The 12,681-nt window shown below is 43.2% G+C and overlaps 1 protein-coding gene across 3 annotated transcripts in view; it reads right to left on the bottom strand.

Annotated features, from left to right (window-relative positions):
- hdac7a (histone deacetylase 7a) overlaps nt 1-11,818 on the bottom strand; it is a 60,248-nt gene extending 48,430 nt beyond the window's left edge. For 2 of the 3 annotated variants that reach the window (XM_061672539.1, XM_061672556.1), the window contains exon 1: nt 11,545-11,818. The gene's annotated coding sequence lies outside the window, so the exon portion shown is untranslated. Of the gene's footprint in view, nt 1-8,432; nt 8,523-11,544 lie in introns of those variants that run through there. The other variant, XM_061672548.1, reaches the window with a different exon arrangement.
- Nucleotides 11,819-12,681: the final 863 nt, after the last annotated feature.

Raw genomic sequence — 12,681 nt, 5'->3', positions numbered from 1 at the left:
AATGCACCAAACAGCAGTTCAGAGTACCCACCCTTTTTGGAGTACTTTGAGGGGATGCTGTGGAGTGCTCCCGCTGGGGACTCCATCATTCTGCTGGGGGACTTCAAGGCTCACGTGGGCAATGACAGTGAGACCTGGAATGGCGTGATTGGGAGGAACGCCCCCCCCCCCCCCCCCCCCCCCGATCAGAACCCGAACGGTGTTCTGTTATTGGACTTCTGTGCTCATCACGTATTGTCCATAACAACAAACATAAGGGTGGCCACACATGCACTTGGCACCAGGACACCCAAGGTCGCAGTTCGATGATCCACTTTGTGGTCGTGTCAACGGACTTGCGGCCGCATGTCTTGGACACTCGGGTGAAGAGAGGGGCGGAGCTGCCAACTGATCACCACCTGGTAGTGAGTTGGCTCCGATGGTGGGGGAACATGCCGGTCCGACGTGGCAGGCCCAAACGTATTGCGAGGGTCTGCTGGGAACGTCTGGCGGAATCCCCTGTCAGAAGGAGTTTCAACTCCCACTCTGACAGACCTTTGCTCATGTTCCGGGGGAGGCGGGGGACCAGCTCTTCACCCTCGGCAGGGTCCTCGAGGGTGCATGGGAGTTCGCCCAGCCAGTCTACATGTGTTTTGTGGACTCGGAGAAGGCATTCGACCCCCCTGCCCCCGCGATCCGACCTCAAATAAGCGGAAGAAAATGGATGGATGAATAAAGAGAATGGACTGTTGGGAATAAACAAATACAAATTCATGGAACAAGTATTAGTATTTATGTGTAAATGTAGGCCAACTGCATCTGATAGTGTTTAGGCCAGCAAAGAAGGCCTTGGCAGCCACTACTGCAAATAGCAGAATTTGAATTAATCAGTTCCAGTCAAACTATCACCACAATAATAAACTATATGAATGTATTATACACTGTAATATTATTGTAAATTGGGCCCTGTAATGTTTTCAGTCCCAATCTAAATGGAACATTGTAGTGTAAATTGTGTGTTGATGAAGTCAACCACTGTAACATAAATTTTCTTTACAAAAAAAAAAAAAAAAAGTTTGAGAACCACTGCCTGCACCACAGGGTTTAAATGTAGGATGGCTGTGTCAGCTCCATTTGTAAATAGTATAACATCCTATTAGCGTGACACAATGTAATCGGGTAGTACATTCAATAAGAAAAGGAAGGCCACACAGTAAACAAATGACAACAATGGGACACATTCTGTGGTCTTTCTTCTTGGCTGTTTATTACAAGAAGAAGACACGCTTTGTCTGAGAAAATGGCGCCCTTTTGCGTTCTCCCTATCCCATTTGCGTTAATACCAATAAACAGACTGCATTGTGTCTAGATCCTAATCCAAGTGGTATATCGTGGTACTTTTCACAGCCATTCACTACAGTTGACAGTGGAATCGGGAGAACAAATGTATAACGGTACTTGAACTATCCTGAACTGCTTGGTAGAAACAGGGAGAAGTGTTGCAACACATCCGTTATGTTTACATAGTTTTTTGCTGTTTCGCTTATACTGAGCCATGAATGCGGTTGGACTTATCCAGCTTTATGAACAGGAACTTTCCAAGTGCATTCAAGTGGCTAGAATTATTGTCTCAAGATGAAAATGTTCTGCGTTAGAAATGTGGCTTGCACACATTGGGTATTGTCACAGTCGGGGCCTCACCAACACGAGCAACGCATATGGTTTGGACTAAAGTATTGGGACACCAGGCCACTACACCTTGAAGTGAGAGAAAATATGAAGTTGGTTCCCCTTTGCAGCTTACACAAACATGTTTTCGTATTGACAGTCAAGTGTGCACTTGCAGCCGGTCCCCATTGCGTGAACACTTTTTTAAAATATAAAGACATTTTATTTGTCTTTATTACATGTTCTTTTTTAATTCAATGGACCGTCATCATCTTCTCTTATTCTTTTTCACCCACACATTTCAGTGTTTCACCCCCACTTTGACCTGTTCTTTGTTTCCATAAAGCGCAACCATTTGCGTGCTTTTCATCCTATTTTCCGACTCAGGCGTAGGCCAGGTCCCCGAGTGATGTATCCTATCCGAGCAATATTGAAACCAAGTGGTGTGCGTCTGTCTACCTCACTAGGGGACCCGCCGTGCGCTCACTCAGCTTCAGGAGTCTCTGCAGAGGGGGAACCCAAGCACCTTTCTCAGAACACCTCCTTCCTGCGTGGGTTTGTGGAGCAACATGCTCGGTAATGCACGTGCGTGCACATGTGTACATGCTCAGTCCATTCAATTACACAATCTGCCATGAAGTCTGAATCACATCCGGTTTCTAGCTGAAAATAAGAAAACCACATGGTGACAGAAAAGTAGCACAGAAAGCAACCGCCCACGGGGAGAGAGGGCTTTACACGCACAAACGCACACATACGCACAGCAAGTAAGTTCATATTTTACACAAACAACATTGGTTTTGTTAATTTCCTTTATAGATGAAACACCTAATTAAAAGTTTAACCCACATGCTATTGGCAAATTGAAACAAGTGTAGTCTCCATATGGCGCAGTGAGCTAAACATTGTACAGACTGTAAATAGTTCACTTGGTAGAGTCTGGCTAAAGCCACAAAATAAGTAAAGTCTAAAAGTTGTTCTTTAGTATTGCATTTAATTAAAATTATAAGTGACCCCGATAAAGAGCGATAGTCATTCTATTAGCAGATTTGGGGCAGGATGTGGTCGGCCGTTCACGAAGTGGTCGCCTCCCACCTGTTCCAACAAACCATTTGATAGAATAAGAGAGTCTTTGAACAACTGCGGGCAAATTACAAAGATGTGCACTTTTCAAATTAGATGACAATTCTAAGGCCCAGATCCTCCTGCAACAACCCATCGCTGTTGCTTTGTTTTAATAAACCAAGTGCCGACAACCTTGGATAAGTAGTTTAATATCCAGGTTTCATGTCGTGTTTTTTGTGTTTTTTAAGAAACATAGTTTACTGGAACAAGCAGCCTCACTCTGCAAAATGAAATTACAATGCCTGTTGTGTAGGAAGAATATAGGAAAGGTTGTAAAGAGGAGACAGAGGCAGTCAAAGTGTTGATATGTAATGATTAGTGTAGGGGTGTAGGTTGGAAGAAAGACATGAAGAGAGGGGGTGTGTGGAGCAGAGAGACGTTGAGAGCACTAGAATAATGTTTGGCCTTGGCCTGCCAGCGGGGTCCTTCCCCTTAAGAAGCCAACAGGAATGTAAAGAATGCTGCATGAGAAGAAAAGTAGTGGACCGAATGGAGGGGGAGAGAGAGACCAAGCAAGTTGATATGCAAGAAACAAAGAGGAGGAAGGTGGAACCAAGATGAGAAGGAGGAGGTGCCGAGTGAGGAAGATTTTTTTTTCATGGAGAAGAGAATAAATAACAAGGCTATCAGATATCTGAAAATCTGTGTATCTTTTTGTAATGCTTGAGAGAGAGAGAGAGAGAGAGAGTACGGGGGTGTGGTCAGAAAAACCTGGACCATCCTCAACAGTTTTCTCCATGCTTCTTCATTGGGGCACTGAAAACAAACATGCACCTGCAATACCCAACAAACACTCCTTCATCACCTCCCCACACCTGAAGTCATTCACTGCCAGCCTTCCCAGTTAACGTGGATATTTGACTTCTAAAGTCGTCAATGGCAGTGAATGTGTTTAACATGCCCCCCCCCCCCCCCCCCCCCCCCCCTTCATGGAAAACTTCCTTCTCATACTCTTCATTTCATGATCATGAGATCATTGAGAAACTTTCCGGAAAAGACACTGAGCAGATAGTCTGAAGATGGCAGGATGTCACATGAGTGCACATGATTAGCAGATGAACACAAAGATGCCACCCATATTTGTGTTAGTCATCTCTCGTGAACTTTAAACAGATATTGAGGAAATAAAGTGGAACAGCTCAAACCAAATGCACCTCGGGTCATACAATTTGGAATTCTACCATAATGTTCAGGAAACATATGCCTAACTTTGCGAGAGTTTAGGGGTATCAACGGATAAACTATTTTGCTTCTTTCTTTCTGGTTTATATTTCAAAGGAAGTACCAATCACCATAATGGTTGTTAACGGAAGAACTGTGAATTTGGAAAACAAATCGGAAAAGGACAAGCATCCGGGAGCAGCTCGTGTTCCAGACAGGTTCCACGGTAGATAAAGTGTTTCAAATATTCACCAACCTCAGTACACAAAGACAGAGACCAACTTCTATTCATACCAACTGGCAATGCTTTACATTACCTTTGGTGTGTGGGAAGTGGGACACCCGAACACAACCCACACTGGTACACAACATGCAGATTCCACAGAAGAGGAAGCAGGGGACACATAGAGCTAAAAGAGGATGAGATTGTCAGAATGAGTTACAACCTCTTTCGGACGGAACACTTTAATCTGAGAGTAAGTGAGGTCAACCCCGGCGACGGCACACGCAAAGAAGTGCATAATGACGGGCGAACGATCCACAACAACCAGAGTTGTGGCAAAATGTCCACAAACCAGATCAACCAGAAGACTACACCAAGGATATTAACCACTCACACAAGTAAACACACACACGCGCACGCATACAAAAGAAGAACAAAGTCTCAGAAAGCAACCCTAAGTCTAAAAAGTCTGCCTGTCCTTGTGTGTAGGGAAAACCCATGCAGGCCAAATATAGCGCTACACTCTCGTTAGCCATCTCTCACCGCCAGTTCACCGCTCTCGCCGCTTTGCTGTAAACAATCAGCTGGAAAAAAACACTGAGAATGTTCCCAAACAGCAACTATCACCCACTTAAGGGGAGAATACGGGGATGATGAAATTGAGTCAGGACAGAAATGAGTACTGTTCTCATGAGAATTATGTACGGCAGACTCACTGCAAAAAGCAATTCGATTCAATTGTTTATTTTAAAATTTTGGTTCATAGAAGATGAGCAGTTAAAGTGAAGAAAATAAATGAAATCTCCTACGTTTACAGTATAAATTACATCATAAATGATAAAAGAATTTATGAATATGTATTTGTATTTGTGTTTTTATGAAAGCTAGGGTTCATGAAATGATATTAACAAACATGAACACCTTGACCCCCCAAAAATATATATAATATATATAATATTGCCAAATATAGCGTTGATTGATAGCGAAGATGACGTTTATAGCGCTTTGTGTGCGCTGCATGTCCACCATGTTTACGGAATTGGTTGCCAGGTTTTGTTTTTTTTTTATTTTGATTTGATTTGATTTGATTTTTTTTTTTTTTCCACAAGGAGATTGCACTTGCAAAATGATCATGTGTCTGGGAAACGGTCCATGTACAGTAACCGAGGGTCTTAATTAGTTCCTTGAATAACTATAAAGAAAATGAACAAGCTAGTTATCAATTGTTTTGTTTTCTTTTCGTAGATTTTTACTCTGATGGGAGAACAACTGAGATGCTTTTGTGTCACAGGTACAGATATTTTTGCTTCTTACCCAGAGAATTACAGGAGTCTCGCTTACCATCTGATATCATCATATATATATATATATATATATATAATTTCAATCGTTCAGTCAAAAAAATTGTCATCCATTATAAACCTTCACAACTGTAATAAAATGTTGATATCTAGCAGGCAGAAATGTTCGGCCCGAATTGCTCAGATTCTTTTTCCGTGTCACGTCACTTGCCACTTGTTGCTAGGCAGAATTCATCGGGCCCAGTCCTACCTGCCTCATACGCCAATGAAAAGAGTGAGTGTATAGAAATTGTATGTGTCAGCCACACCCTTCTAGACTGTTGGGGTACTAAACCAGGGGCTGATGGTGAGCCCCTGCAGAGAGCAAAAACCAGGCAGGCTATTTTTTTTAAGTACACATTAATTTCACAATTGAATCACCACTCTAAATTGTATTTAAAGCAGCAAAAGTTTGTAATTCTAATTATGTAATGACCAGAAAACTAATTCAAACAGGATTATGTCTCATATTTGATGTAATGTAATGGACACCTTTTTGTATAATTTGTAACGCACAATTGAATGATTGTATTTTTCCACCGCTAGTGGGATGTTACAGAATGAGCACACACTGTCTGCCTGCCTAAGATAAGATACGGTTACTTTGTTGTCTCAGCGAGGAAATTTATCTTGGCTGCTAAAGTGATTTGCTGCAACAATTCGCAGCGCGGGACACGATAGAAGTATGGCACGACCACCTCAGCCCGCCGCATAAAAGGGACACCGGGCGCACGTCGCTTCTATCGGTCTCTGTCACTGATGATTGATGAAAGCGGCGTTTCTCAGCTTGTGTTTTCTCTGGTGTTCGCAGTGAAAGGTTACACCTCACCTCTCTGCCATGCCCTCTGTGCGACATTAAGAGGCAGAACGAGAGTGCGTAAGAGGGAGACAGATGGGTTTTCCTCGCAGGATATCCTGTTCTAAGTAGAGCTGCTGGGCCCACTCTGACCTCCTCACCCCTCTTGACCCGTGACCCGCTCATAGTTTACGCTCACATCTTTAACGATTCCTAATCGCCACAAATCTCTTCATTTTCTTGAGATTCAGCAATAACCCTTTGTGGTTTCGCCCATTCCATTAGTTTAGTTTATTTTACTCCTCAGTTTGTTTTTCCGCTTTGCCTTTGTCCAAGTCTTCCTTCTCCTTGGATCCTCAATACTATTTTTTTAATTTTATTGATTTTTTTTCTTTTCCGGCTCACCATAAACAAAGCTAGTATTATAGCTGAGTTGTGAGACACACTCCCTTGTTAAGTCCAGAAAATCATGCACTTTGATAACAACATTGAATTTGTAACTATAGTTTGATTAAGTTACTGTATATACATGATAAGCCTGTATGCATTCTTAATACATCTACTACCAAATAGTTGAGGGAGAGGGGGAAAAAAAAAAAAAGTACATATCATTTGGTGTAGTTTGTCAATATAAATGGAGAAATGGGGGGGGGGGGGGGGGGGGGAAGTTACCACTTTAACTGTCACTTTCAGCTGTCTTTTTCAGGAATTGCATGGTGGCATAACATTCTAAAGTACATTGTTGCACTTTTATTTCCAGTACATCCATTTTTATTGGAAAATAATGTCCTCATGTCCTGTTATACGCGGCTAAACATATACCGCGTGCACCGACATGTAAAAGCTGATCGTTTTAGGCGGCCAACACCTGTCGTAAAGGAGCAGCAACATGTAATCTAAAACTTACGCCAACATTAATTATTTCCCTTTTTTTTCCACACAACTGGGTGTAAATACAAAGGCTACAAAAATAACACCGTGTTAAAACAGCACTCAGAGACTTGCTGTCAATTGTGAAATAAACAAACCCACAACTTTGAATGGCTACAAAAAGATGCAGAATTTCCTCTGGAGCCAAAGCAACCAAATGCACGTTTCTGCTAAGATTTGGCGCCGATAAAAGCAGTTTCTCACCCCGCATACACATAACAAATCTGAGATATACTGTACAATGCGTAACACATTCGTTAGACCACCACCCAATGAAGGCGTATGTGACAGCTACCCTAATCAAACTGCCTTGGTAATTGTTTTTTTTTTCTGTAGTGTTTAATTCACCAGTATAATATTGTTAATGCTAAAATGTAATTATTACTGTCATCCGTGAATTAGATTTTTTTTTACAAAAAAAGATAGTCATCGTAATTGACTTGCATTCGTGAACAGAAAGATTTGTTTGCGTGGTTGAATGTTATTCTCAATTGAACAAGCTAAATTTTGGGTATAAAAAGGTGAATTGCCTTTGGATATTCTCATTTTTTTCCCATTTCATTCTCAGGGCATTAAACCGGTCGCAACTGGACTGTTCTGGTTGACGTAGAAGACATTTTGCAGGATTCATCAGTTCAAGAAAGAGGTGAGTTATGACCACACATGCAAAAAAATTCAGGTTGAAATTCTTCATTCCTGCTCAAAATGGGAAAACATCGAGAGCTCGCTGAAATGAAAAGAGTCTCCGTGAAAGGATTTCATGATGCTGGATGATTTCCCCCCCTCAACCTTGTCAGCTCAAGAGTCAAATTGGATCTTTGGTTTCTACCCAGGACCTATATTTGTTAAAATATGTAATTATCATAACATCAACATAGCATAGTGCACACAATATAATGATAAACACCATAGATCACATGATTACAATAACAAATCAAAATACCCTTTGCCAAGAAACTGTATGTCTGCTTGATGATCAATGAAGTAGCTGATAGCATTTGATTGACTATCGGCGACTAACAAAAAATTTACCGATGTTTCTACATTTGGGAAACCCTTGTTTAAAGCGATGACCATTATAAACAGACATTTTTATTTTTATTTTTTTTACATGTAGTCCTACTCATCAACTTGTAGAATTTTACCAGAAAGTGGTAAAATCTTTTTGACCAATCTTTTTGAGAATCTTTTTGACCAGATACCTACTCACCCTATATCCAAAACTACAGCCAGAAAAAAAGAACTGCACAGAAGAAAAGTCCCAGACGCCCTTTGTCTCCCTCACATCGTCATCTTGTCAGCCTCTGTCCCGCTCTCCCACCCAGCGCTCCCACCCTGGGGTGTTACTGGAATTCATTAAGTGATGAATGGTTGTTTGTGTTTTTTTAAGCTCAACAGCGCCAACCCTGACCCGCGTGGTCATAGCGGGAGATAACCAAACGTTTGCCGTGATTAGGGACATAAATTGGCCAATCATCCTCTGACCTGCTGGCCAACCTCCAGGTCAAAGTGACACGGGGTTCTCCGGTTCCCAGGTGGCTTACCATCCGGCAGCTTAGCAAAGTAAGCGATACAGTGGAGTTCTTGTATGCGGACAGGTGACACAAACATCCCCAGAACACACGCATTCCCATCTGTATCCCAGTTCGTGTGGATGTAGGTATTTAGGTGCCCGCACATATGTGAAAGTGATAACGATTCCAGCGGACCCGGCGCAGAGTTTGCTCAGATAGGCTGCGGTTGAAATCTACACTTCCTGCTTCCTGTGGCGAGAGGAAGTGCTACCGTCGCTGTCCTCTTATCACTGGGTACAGAGCCAACATGCAAGGAGGGAGGAAGGAGAGAAGGGAGGTCAGTCAAGCAGCCTAGATAAAGGAAAATAAGCCAAATCGTGAGATCACGTGGCTCTCCACGAATGGATGGTAAGATGCTAAGTGATAATCCAAGGGCGGTCATTGTGGCGAGGGGACAATGTGAAAATTAGAGTTGCACTCATTAGAGCGCAGACCTCTGCCAAAATTCAACCGCTTACAAAAGGTGCTCCATTCCTTTGTTGATGAAGAAGACATTAGAGAAGGGCTTCTACCGTTTACATTCTGAACCAGGGGGACAGTTCCATTGTGACTCCAATGGCAAAAAAAAAAAAACTCATTATTTTCCACATATGTCACCCAATCACAACGTTCCGATCAGTTATGTCATTTTTTTGTTACTAACAAACCAATTAAGAAACAGTAATCCAAACAATATCGCTCGTATGTTTGCTTGGTACTTGCGAATATGCCATTATGGGCCTGTAGGGCAGCGTATTAGTACCAAAAGATTTAGGAATCATCATGGAAATAGCATGCCCTAACCCTAATCACTTCGAAACGATGGCAAAGTATTTGAATGGGGGGGGGGGGAATACGTCCTGACCTTGCCTCTTCGTACCTTGGGAGGCAGTCAGTTTTCTCCTTCAAAACAGTACAGGGGGCAACCATGCCGCATTGAATGCATCAGTTGGAGTAAAGCATGCCAACACACAACGACAAGGGTCACTAAAGCTCGATACTGTACGATACTGTACAGTCTCCCAACTGGGCGGCAAGAAACTTGTACCACTACAGCAAAGTGGACACAGCACAGTATGATAATGGCACGTCCAAAGATGAGGCGCAGGGTAAGCCAGCAACATTCGTGTTTATTTTTGTTTGGTTGTTTGTTTTGTAGAGGTCAGTGGTGTTCACAATATAAATTCTGATATTTGTTCTATGAAATGTATTTATTTATTTCCCACAAGAGTTGACTCCATTCATTTTGTAGTGTTTTTCTTGGCTGCAATGCTTCCAGTGGAGGTTGGATTTTTTTTTTGTCCAATCAGATTTCAGCCACTGCAAATTGCCGTGTCACTCCGATTTGCCACGGCCTACTGAATCACTAGAGCTGGCCGATGTGACTTTAACTATGTTAGCAATGACGTGGTTTCTTGAATCGATCAGATTCGAAAGCTAGCCGGCGCACAATAACGTCAGCATTTTTCCGTCCTCCGATTGATGAAGTCGGGTTCGTCCCCAGCGAAGGCCCACGTGCCAAATGCTCGCCCCGCTACTGGTCCAGGTTCGAGTACGACGCAGGGCCCGGTAGATCACGCTGTTGCAAATGGAAACGTATCAACATCAAGTAGATCCGTGAGAAGTTTTGTGCAGCGGAAAAGGGACTTGGGTGAACTAAACACTGAGTCAGTTTGTTGGTGACTGTAAAACGTTTTCATGTTGCTTGCTGGCTAACAGACAACAGCTGCAGGCAATGAGAGATTCAGGAAGTGATATTTTGGGGGGAACGGGAAGGTTTGCAGGTTCCAATCCAAATGTGTCCTGCTGCACCTGGTGAAGAGACAATGGGTTGGATGGAGGGAGAGAGCGAGGCGCAGGGGGGGACAGATTTTTGGGCTCAGGGTGGGGAAGCTTTGAGCTGGGATTGTCCCAGATGGACACAATCCGCTCCCTCCCTTTTTAAACAGCCGCTGGCTTCTTGTCAAATATGGCACACATATTTGCACACTTTTAAATTCCCAACTGTAAACAACACGTCTCGAGAAAAAACACCAAACATTTTGCATGGCTTATAAGAAAATACTAGAGCAAATTCACTGTTTTCCTCTTTGCTTCTGACAATTTTCAGGACCCCTGTAACCCCTTCGCCCCTCCCCCCACGTTGCTCGTCTAATTTCTGCCATTTCCAAAGTAAACACACCACTAAATATCGAGCTGACTCACTTCCACTGTGGGTGGCTCTGTTTCCAATTTTCTCACCACCTCAGCCAGCCTAATGCCTCTGCAGCAGAAAAAAAGAGCAATGTGTACAACAAACCAAAAAAAAAAAAGTGATAAACCAGTCATGCAGCGTTAAATGGGAAACGTGAGCATGCGGCAACCCGGGAGGAAACGGAGCATTTTTCTCCCACTACTTTTCAGGCTCCCAAATAGTTACTGTTTTTCCTTCCTTTCTTTCTCTTCGGGAGAGCGTGGGAGCGCCCTCAGAGCGCCGTGGAGAAACCACAGGGCTCAAAACAACAGGAGGAAGCCGGTAACCTGAGTAACATTGACTGGGGAGCGAGAGAGAGAAAGAGGTGGAGGGCGACAGGCGAGACAGGGAACAGGGGGCAGAAGATGGGTGAAAGATGACAAGCGTGCACACAGACGCCTTTCACCCAAAGCAAAGATGTCAATTGAGCTCTGCCAGGTGGAAGCCACAAAGTATTTCGCACGAAATGACCTGTTGCATTAAAATGGGCGACACCTTAAACACACTCAACATGAACTACTGTCCAGTTGCCTTACCAGTGTGCGGTGCGGTCATTCAACATGAAGCTCCCATCAGTCCATATTCTGGTACAGTTCAGTCCGGGCGGCTCCACAGTGGCGAGAAGGGAAACCCAATTTACGCGCACACATGCACAGCATCAGTTCTCCCTGTCCAAATGTTGAAAAAGCGAGGGGCCGCAACAAAAGGCAAATAGAGGGAGGGAGAAATTGAGGTAGAGCGAGAGAACGAGAGAATGAGATTAACCCCTGAGAGTGGACTTGTGGACTCTCTCTCTCTCTCTCTCTCTCTCTCTCATACACATACATACACAGATGTTGGGTCATATCACTGACTTCTTGTGATTTTCAACTGCCAAAAGAAAGGGAGGAGTCGAGCCGAGCCAAGACCGGCATGTGTGTCTGACTGGCGTGTGTGTGTTAAGGTAGGAGAGCAGAAATTAGACGGGGGGGGGGAAATAAATAACTCACACACAATGGAAGGAAACACCGTATCAGAAGGACGCAAAATACCAGTACAGACATCATTAACAAGCAGTGAAAAACAATGACGTGCACTATGCAAAATATAACTTGCAGACAGTACAATCAGTGTGTTTGCGTATACGGATTGGTGCAGACACACTTTGATTGGACTATTTGTGTTTTCCCAGCATGCAAGCATGGGTGGCAATGGCCCCATTGGAACCTCTCAGTGTTGATTTATTTTTGTTTGTTTGTTTGTTTTTCCCCAGCTTGACTGTGCCCCAATAAACATATCAAAAACTGTTAAAAGTTAAAAAAAAAAAAAAAAGAATAATTGGAAGTGTTCCTCTGATATCACAAATGTTGTTCTGGGTGAATTCATACATACGCACGTCAAAATCTCATAGAATATCCCAGAGGTTTGGAAGTTGTTATGACTGCAAAGCTGGGACAGACTCTTTATTTGATCCAATTAATTTTTCCGATAATTGCGTCAATAAAGCTCAACAACTACAGGCTAATGGAACTTTTTTACAACCTATATGAAATTGCTGTCATACTCACTTGCACACACATTCCCGGCACAACCCGTCAGCCACAACTCCCACGCAAGTCTCGCCACCACCCACACACACACACACACACACACACACACACACACATTCTCCCCAGCAGTAATCATATCTAGTG

The sequence above is a fragment of the Phycodurus eques genome, chromosome 1 (assembly GCF_024500275.1).
Source record: "Phycodurus eques isolate BA_2022a chromosome 1, UOR_Pequ_1.1, whole genome shotgun sequence".
NCBI classification, from domain to species: domain Eukaryota; kingdom Metazoa; phylum Chordata; class Actinopteri; order Syngnathiformes; family Syngnathidae; genus Phycodurus; species Phycodurus eques.
This window is presented reverse-complemented; position numbering and strand designations above follow the sequence as displayed.